Source organism: Spinacia oleracea, chromosome 4 (assembly GCF_020520425.1).
Source record: "Spinacia oleracea cultivar Varoflay chromosome 4, BTI_SOV_V1, whole genome shotgun sequence".
Lineage (NCBI taxonomy): Eukaryota > Viridiplantae > Streptophyta > Magnoliopsida > Caryophyllales > Amaranthaceae > Spinacia > Spinacia oleracea.
Window position 1 is genome coordinate 164,184,686 of NC_079490.1, and position 8,824 is coordinate 164,193,509.

The window sequence follows — 8,824 nt, forward strand, 5'->3', positions numbered from 1 at the left end:
TTGTTGTTGATTGCTTATCCTAGATTATTATTTGTTACTACTCAAGGAACTCACGTTCCTTGAGACCGGATCTCACATTGTTTTGTAGTCTTTGTCTATGCCCAGGACCATAGGTACTAGTAATCTTACTCCATTCGATCCTGAGCCCGAAAGAACCTTTTGTAGACGAAGAACTTTCATTGCACAGTGTGGGAATTACTCTAATTCTGATCATAATATTGGCGATCTTTTTCCTTCAGATACAGATTCAGTTTCAGAGATAGAGATGGGTGACGAAACTCCACTACCGCCACCTACCCCACAGCTTACAGACTATTCTAAGCCAAGTCTGTCCGTGCTACCAAAGGCAATCATGCCTTCTATTGCGGCTGAGACCTTCAAGATTGAGTCTGCATTGATTAACATGATTGAGAGACGCCAGTATGGTGAGGAACCAGGTGAAGATCCAAATCTTCACATACAGTCCTTCATCCAATATTGTTCCACCATCAAGAAAAAAGGGATTGACTCCGGAGCAGACTATGGAGATACTTTTCCCGTTCTCTCTGAGTGGGAAAGCTAAGTTATGGATTAATGGGTTGAATCGGGCTGCTTTGAAAATCACTAATTGGGAGTCCTTGGCCCTTGCTTTTTATGTTAAATATTTTCCACCTGAGAAAACGGCTCGTCTGAGGGGTCAGATATTAGGTATCTCACAACAAGCAGATGAGAGTTTGTTCGAGGTCTGGGAGAGATTCAAGGACTTGCAGAGAGAGTGCCCGCACTATGGTTTGAATGATTGGTTCTTGATTCAGTAGTTTTATAATGGTCTGGGTAATGAGTCTAGATGTCTGTTAGATTCAGCTGCCAGTGGGAGATTTATGCAACTTGAGGTGCCTAGAGCTATGGAGGTGATCGAGGATATAGCCATTCACAATGCCCAGTATGGGAATCCTAGAGGTCTATCTAATAGGGGTGGTAAGCATGATTTGACTTCTATTGAACAATTAACTACCCAATTGACTGCTTTACACTATAAGTTTGATAATATGCAAGCAGCCAATGCTCAATCTACCCAGCCTGCTAGTGTAGCTGCTATGAGTGCCCAACCTGCTACTGTTTGTGAAAGTTGTGGAATGTCTGGTCATTATGCACATGAATGTAGGAGCTCTATTGAACAATGTAACGCATTTCAATCCTACAAACAAAACAACCCATTCTCTAACTCTTACAATGAGGGCTACAAAAACAACCCTCTACTATCCTACAGGAGCAACAATATCCAGAACCCTCACCAAGTCCAACATCCACCACAACAACCATACCAACCCCCACATCAACAATCCTACCAACCACGGAACAACTACAACCAACAGTCTAGTGGACCACCTGGGTTCCCTAGACAACACACATCACCTCCACCACCACAACCTCAAGCCACACAGCCTGACCCTATGCTAGTAGAGATGAGAAACATGATGCTACAAATGCAAAAATCTCTAAGTGAAAAGGATGCAAAGATCGATGCTCTTACTGCTCACAATAAGATCACTGATACACAGTTGACACAGATGGCTACTATTATTGCAGGGAGGCCACCAGGCCAATTTCCTTCACAGCCCAAAAATAGGGAAACTGCAAATGCAATTACATTGAGGAGTGGTAGGGGTTATGATGGTCCTTCTATGCCGGTTGAGGTTGATTCTGTGGTGTCTGCTAGTGGTCTGGTTAGTGAGGAAGTCCCAGAGATAGTCATTGATGGTAAGGAAGCTGAAAAGGTAGTCAATGAGAATGAGGCTACAACTGAGGTTAAGAAGGGGACAGATATTCAATTACCACCTATTGTACTCCCTTTCCCAAACTGACAACTCAAGAATAAGTTAGGCAAGCAGTTTGGCAGATTCTTGGAAGTGGTCAAAAATTTGCAGGTAACGGTTCCTTTTACCGAATTGATTTTACAGGTTCCTGCATATGCTAAATTCATGAAAGATATTTTGACCAGGAAACGTGCTTTTTGTGAGGTAGAGACTGTAGCTTTTACTGAGAAATGTAGTGCCTGTTTGCAAAATAAGTCTCCACCTAAACTTAAAGACCCCGGGAGTTTTTCCATCCCATGTAACATTGACACTGTGTTTATTGATAAATCTTTATGTGATTTAGGTGCTAGTGTATCTGTCATGCCTTTATCTGTCTGTACTAAACTGAATATGTGTGAGCTTAAGGTTACCAATATCACTCTGCAAATGGCCGACCGTTCTGTCAAATACCCCTTAGGTGTTTTAGAGGACGTCCTGAAGGAAATAATGCCCTTGGTCCAAGTATGCATTCAATGTTAAGTCTAATAAATGCGGTTCAGTATTAATTAACAAGTTAATAATTCAGTGAGATCAAGTGAGCTGAATGCCTAGCTAGAGGCCGCTTCAGTTCAAGTGGAATTAATGATATTAATCAACAGCTTACTCTTGACTGAACCCGTAGGGTCACACAAATAGTACGTAAACGGATCAAGTATTTAATGGCATTAAATACTCCATCTATGGATATTCGGAATCGACGGATCTTGGTTTCAGTGGGAGCTGAGATCGTCACAGGCAAGAAAAGAATACTCCGGAAACGATGATATTGCCGGAAACGGAAATATGGATCGTATCGGAAATATAAATATTATCCAAGTCGTAGATGTTGCCGGAAACGGAAACATGGTACGTATCGGGAAATATTATCGGAAATAGAAATATTGCCGGAATCGGAAATATTGCCGGAAACGGAAATATTGTCTGAATCGGAAATATTATCGGAATCGGAAAATAATTCCGGAAACGGAAATATTAAATATTTGTTCGAAACGGAAATAAAATTCCGGAATCGGAAATGTTAAATATTGTTCGTATCGGAAATGAATTCCGGAATCGGAAAATTAATCGGAAGCGCGTCGTACGAATTAGCATCGGACGAGCTTGCTAGACGAAGGCCCAGCACGAAGCCAGGCCCACGTCCAGCAAGGGAAACGCGCGCCAACAACACGCCAGCCCAACGCTGCGCCAGGCCCACCGCAAGGCAGGCCCAGCGCGCGCCCAAGGCTGCGGCAGTCGGGGGCTGCGATGCTCGGGCTGTGTGCGCGCGCGCATGGCGCCCCTCGTGGGCTGCTGTGCGTGCGTGGGTGTTTGTGTTCACATACGAAACCTAAAACGTACAGGATTCGTTTAATGATTAAATTCCTAATCCTATTTGATAAATTAATTAACTAAGAGTTTCATTAGGATTCTAATTTAATTAATTCGTATCCTAATAGGATTCCAATTCTCTTTCCATACCCCTATAAATATGTGGCCTGGGTTCACAATTTATAACGAGTATTCAAGTATTCAAAGTGAGTTTTTGAGAGAAAAATTCAGTCACATTCCTTGCCTAAAAGTGCCGAAAATTATTAGTACCTTAAGGGCGATTCTAGTTGGTCAATCTTAAGGCGGATCCGGACGTGCTGTGGACTATCTACGGAGGGACGACACTTGGAGTCCTAAAGACTTGTTCTTGTTCGGTTCGGGCGCAGCTAGGGAAGGCACGCAACAAAGAGTATGCATCTAAACTATGCTATATGATTATGTGTAAATAATATGTATTCCTGGCTAAATGGTTTTTCCGCATGATTTATGAATTGTCATATGTATCATAACCTAACACGTCCCTGTTAGAGTAGGTAAATTCTATATACCTGTAGACTTTGTGGTACTAGACATGCAAGAGGATTCTCACATTCCCATTATCTTAGGTAGACCCTTCCTTCACACGGCAGGGGCGGTCATTGATGTTAAAAGTGGGAAATTGACTTTGTCTGTTGGGGATGATAAGGTGACTTTTAATCTGAATAGTGCCTTAAAAAGTCCCATGCAAGAGGAAGAACAATGCTATCTAATTGATGTGGTTGATTTTATTACGCGTGATAACGTTTCCCAAGTTCTCGAAAGAGATCCTTTGGAGGCAGTGCTTTGTTGTGAGTCTTCTGCAGGTGATAGCAGTTCTTGGAGTGCTGAAGTGGATGCTCTAGAGTTTGCTCTTGTTGGTGAAGGGTCCGAACCAGAGAGCACCAAGTTGAAGAGGTTAGTTCGGCCGGTATTTGTCCTGTTAAAGAGGTAAAGAAACCCGAACTTAAGCCTCTTCCTGCCAACCTTAAATATGCGTTTTTAGATGATGAACAACTTTGCCCTGTGATTGTCAGTACTGCACTTGATGTAGACCAGTTATCCCAACTTCTTATTGTGTTGAAAAAGCACAAAAAGGCCATTGGGTACAGTATTGATGATTTAAAGGGTATCAGCCCTGACTTTTGCATGCATAGGATACATCTAGATGAAAATCATAAACCATGCATTCAACCCCAGCGTCGTTTGGACCCTGTCATGCAAGATGTTGTAAAAGCTGAAGTTATGAAATTTCTTGATGCGGGTATTGTATATGTTGTGTCTGATTCTAAGTGGGTGAGCCCTGTTCAGGTAGTGCCTAAAAAAGGGGGGACAACTGTGGTGAGAAATGAGAAAAATGAGTTGATACCAACTAGGGTAGTCACAGGTTGGCGCATGTGCATTGATTATAGGCGCCTGAATGTTGCTACTAAAAAGGACCACTTTCCCCTTCCCTTCATCGATCAAATGTTAGAAAGGCTAGCATGTCACAAGTTTTTCTGTTATCTGGATGGTTATTCTGGTTTCTTTCAAATTCCCATACATCCAGACGACCAGGAAAAGACCACATTCACCTGTCCCTATGGTACCTTTGCATATCGTAGGATGCCCTTTGGTCTGTGTAATGCACCCGCTACTTTCCAACGTTGCATGATGAGCATCTTTTCAGAGTTTATTGAGTCTATCATGGAAGTGCTTATGGATGATTTTAGTGTCTATGGTACTTCTTTTGATTCTTGCTTGCTAAATCTGACTAAAGTGTTGAAAAGATGTGAAGAGTGTAATTTAGTCCTAAACTGGGAAAAGTGTCATTTCATGGTAACTGAAGGGGTGGTCTTGGGGCATTTGATATCTGATAAGGGCATTCAGGTGGATCGAGCTAAGGTCCAAGTGATTGAACAATTACCCCCTCCAGTTAATGTGAAGGGTGTTAGAAGTTTTCTTGGTCATGCGGGGTTTTATCGCCGCTTTATCAAGGATTTTTCTAAAATTGTTAAACCACTTACCCAGCTCCTCCTCAAGGATGCCCCGTTTGTGTTTACTGATGCTTGTCTCGAGGCCTTTGACAGGATTAAACAGGCACTGATTTCGGCTCCCATCATTCGTTCTCCCGAATGGGATCTTCCGTTTGAGATAATGTGTGATGCAAGTGATTATGCAGTTGGGGCAGTTTTGGGTCAGAGAAAGGAAAAGGTTTTGCATGCCATCTATTATGCAAGTAAGACCTTAGATGAAGCTCAAGTTAATTATGCTACTACTGAGAAGGAGCTTCTAGCCATAGTCTATGCCTTGGACAAGTTTCACACCTATCTGATTGGGTCCAAGGTGATCGTCTATACTGACCATGCGGCTCTTAAGTATCTGCTCTCAAAGAAAGAAGCCAAGCCCAGGCTTATTTGATGGATACTACTGCTACAGGAGTTTGATCTGGAGATTCGCGATAAAAAAGGGGCTGAGAATGTTGTTGCAGATCACCTGTCTAGATTGAGATATGATGATGGTAAAGTATCTACACCGATCGATGATTCATTTCCGGATGATCACTTACTTGCACTTGCCAGTCAGTCACCATGGTTCGCAGATTTTGCTAACTACATTGTAGGGGGTATTCTTCCGACCGATCTTACATATCAACAGAAGAAGAAATTCCTACGTGATGTTCGGTTCTATTTTTGGGATGACCCTTATTTGTTTCGTGAGACTGCGGAAGGGTTGTACAAGAGTTGTGTTCCGGAATGGGAAGTCCAAGGTATTATCAGTAGGTGTCATTCTTCACCTTATGGTGGTCACCATGGACCGGCAAAGACTAACGCTAAGTTGTCACAATGTGGTTTTTACTGGCCCACTATGTTCAAGGATGCACAGGCTTTTATTATAGCTTGTGATGCATTCCAGAGGGCCGACACTATTTCGAGGAGGTATGAGATGCCACAGAACGGGATTCTTGAGGTTGAGGTTTTCGATGTGTGGGGGATTGACTACATGGGACCATTCCTATCGTCCAAGGGTAATCTGTATATCCTAGCTTGTTGCTGTAGATTATGTGTCCAAGTGGGTGGAAGTCGTTGCCTCACCTACTAATGATGCCAAGACGGTCATTTCTCTGTTCAAGAAAGTTATCTTTCCAAGATTTGGGGTTCCGCGAGCTTTGATTAGTGACGGAGGGTCACACTTCCATGAGAAGCATCTGGATGCGCTCCTGCGCAAGTATGGGGTTTATCACCGCACTGGGCTAGCCTATCACCCTCAGACGAGTGGGCAAGTTGAGGTCTCTAACCGGGAGATCAAATCTATCCTTGAGAAAGTGGTGGCGAAGTCTAGGAAGGATTGGAGCGATAAGCTAGATGATACTCTATGGGCATACAGAACCGCCTTTAAGACACCTATTGGTACCTCCCCGTATCGGTTGGTGTATGGCAAGGCGTGTCATTTACCAGTAGAAATGGAGTACAAGGCTTATTGGGCAATCAAACAGCTCAACATGGATGCAAAGTTAGCCGGTGAAAAGCGGTTACTTCAATTGGGTGAGCTAGATGAATTCCGACTACAAGCCTATGATAGTTCCCGGATTTATAAGAAAAAGACCAAGAAGTGGCACGACAACCACATCCTGCATAGGGAGTTCGCGGTGGGAGACAAGGTTCTGCTGTTCAACTCTAGGCTTAAGTTGTTTCCTGGAAAACTTAAGTCTAGGTGGTCTGGGCCGTTCACCGTGACTATGGTAAGCAAGTTTGGGTCAGTTGAGGTAGAGAACACCAGTGGTGAGCGCTTTAAGGTGAATGGGCAACGTCTGAAGTTGTACCACGAGGGGGCTACTGTAGGAGTGGTTGAGGTTCAACACCTCAATCCTTGCGCCCTATGAGTTGCAAATTCGAGGTAACGAGGTCGAGCAGGACCTAGAAATAAACCAGCGCTTTGCGGGAGGCAACCCGTATTTTATTGCTTTAGTAGTGTAATATTCCGATTTTCATTTTCTTGTGTGTGTGTTTTATTAGCGTTTTCCCTTACCTAAGTGTGTTACGGTATAGTTTTTGGTGTTAGAGAGGTGAGAAGAGGGAATTACGCTGTTTGAGTGTTTAATAGTGTGCAGGCCTACAGTTCCAAGCTCGAAAAAGTGAAGTTATAGCTGAAACGGAGCATACTGCAGACCGCCCGATTCGGATCGGGCGAGGTGCGCCCGATCGGGCGCGTGTCGATGTTAATAAAGATTTTTTTTTTTTGCCCGACCGGGAGAAAGATGCCCGATCGGGCGGTTTGTCGAGTGGAATGCCCGAATCGGGCGAAGGTCCGCCCGATCGGGCGGATTTGGCGAGTAAAATGCCCGATCGGGCGAAGTTCCACCCGATCGGGCGGTTGCTGATGACGTCACTGCAAGGTCATGGAAAGATTCTGGGTTGGAAAAAGTCGAAGAAAATAAGATCCGGATCGGGCGAGGTGCGCCCGATCGGGCGCGCACGGATCCAAGAAAAATGTTCAAAAATCGCCCGATCGGGCGAGCTGCTGCCCGATCGGGCGAAACGCGAAATCAGCGAGCTTAATACCGGGCTTCTTCTTTTCCACGACACTCTTTCAACATCTTCAACCTTATTTTCTCTCTCTTCCTCCATTAAACCCCAACTCTCACAAACTTCAATCCTCCATATCTCCCTCAATTCTACACCAAATTCAACACTCTTTACATCAAAATCATCCTCTCACCATCCTCTACATCCTACACCCAACAAATTTCAGTTTAATCCACTCTCCACCAAACCCTCAAATTCAACCAAAAAGCTCAAAAACCCTCAAAAACTCAGATTTTACACCATGACTAACTGACCAAGGAGGAGTTGCACCACACAACCAAGGAACCAACATGAGGCTTCCACAAGCCGAGCTCGGGAGCTGACACCACCACCTCCACCGCCCTAATTCGAAGCCGATGAGGACTTCCCGGATGTCATTTTTGCTACAGAGTGGCAACGAGACTGATTCATCCACCTCAAGAAGAGGGAGGTAATCCCCACTAGTTTTATTTGTCAAAGGTTTTTGCATGCAATGGGTATTGAGAGTGATGTAAAACGTCTTTTTCATGGTGTCGGTATGAAGGATATGTATAGTATGTTGCGTCTCACGTTTAGGCGTATAACTTTGGAATTTCTGAGTTCGTTGGCTTTGCGTAGAGATGGTTATAGAACTGTGTCGGCGGTTCAGTTTCGCTTGATGAACCGAAATGTTACCATGAGTATAGCTGATTTTGGTGGGATTTTTGGTTTGTCCACCGCCTATAGTAGGAAACCTGGTAGTGCTCATAACAACTGTACCTTGTGGGGAAAGCTGACGGGTAATGATAATCCCGGAAGTATGCAACACTTGTATGCTTCCAAGATACAACACCATGTCCCTATTGTTTTCTACAGGTTTCTGGGTTTACAATTTTTGGTAGAGAGGAGACCCAAAATGTGAGGAGTACTGAGCTGGAGATTTTGGGTGGCTATGTTTTAGAAGGGGAAGAGAGGTATAAAATGAACCTAGCACATCATATGGCCTCCCAACTCTTTTCTATAGCCACTAGCACACATACCCCTCGCATTACCGTTGGTGGGTTGATCACCCACATTGCCATGGCCACAATTAACTTTGTTGAGGCTAACCAAACCCCGGTTTTGGGTAGCAACTTACTTGAT

At 44.0% G+C, this 8,824-nt stretch overlaps 1 non-coding gene across 1 annotated transcript; it reads right to left on the reverse strand.

Annotated features, from left to right (window-relative positions):
- Positions 1-665: 665 nt before the first annotated feature.
- LOC130460282 (small nucleolar RNA R71) lies at positions 666-772 on the reverse strand. The gene has a single exon (XR_008920203.1). It is a non-coding gene; the product is annotated as a small nucleolar RNA R71 (small nucleolar RNA).
- Between the last annotated feature and the right edge of the window lie 8,052 nt (positions 773-8,824).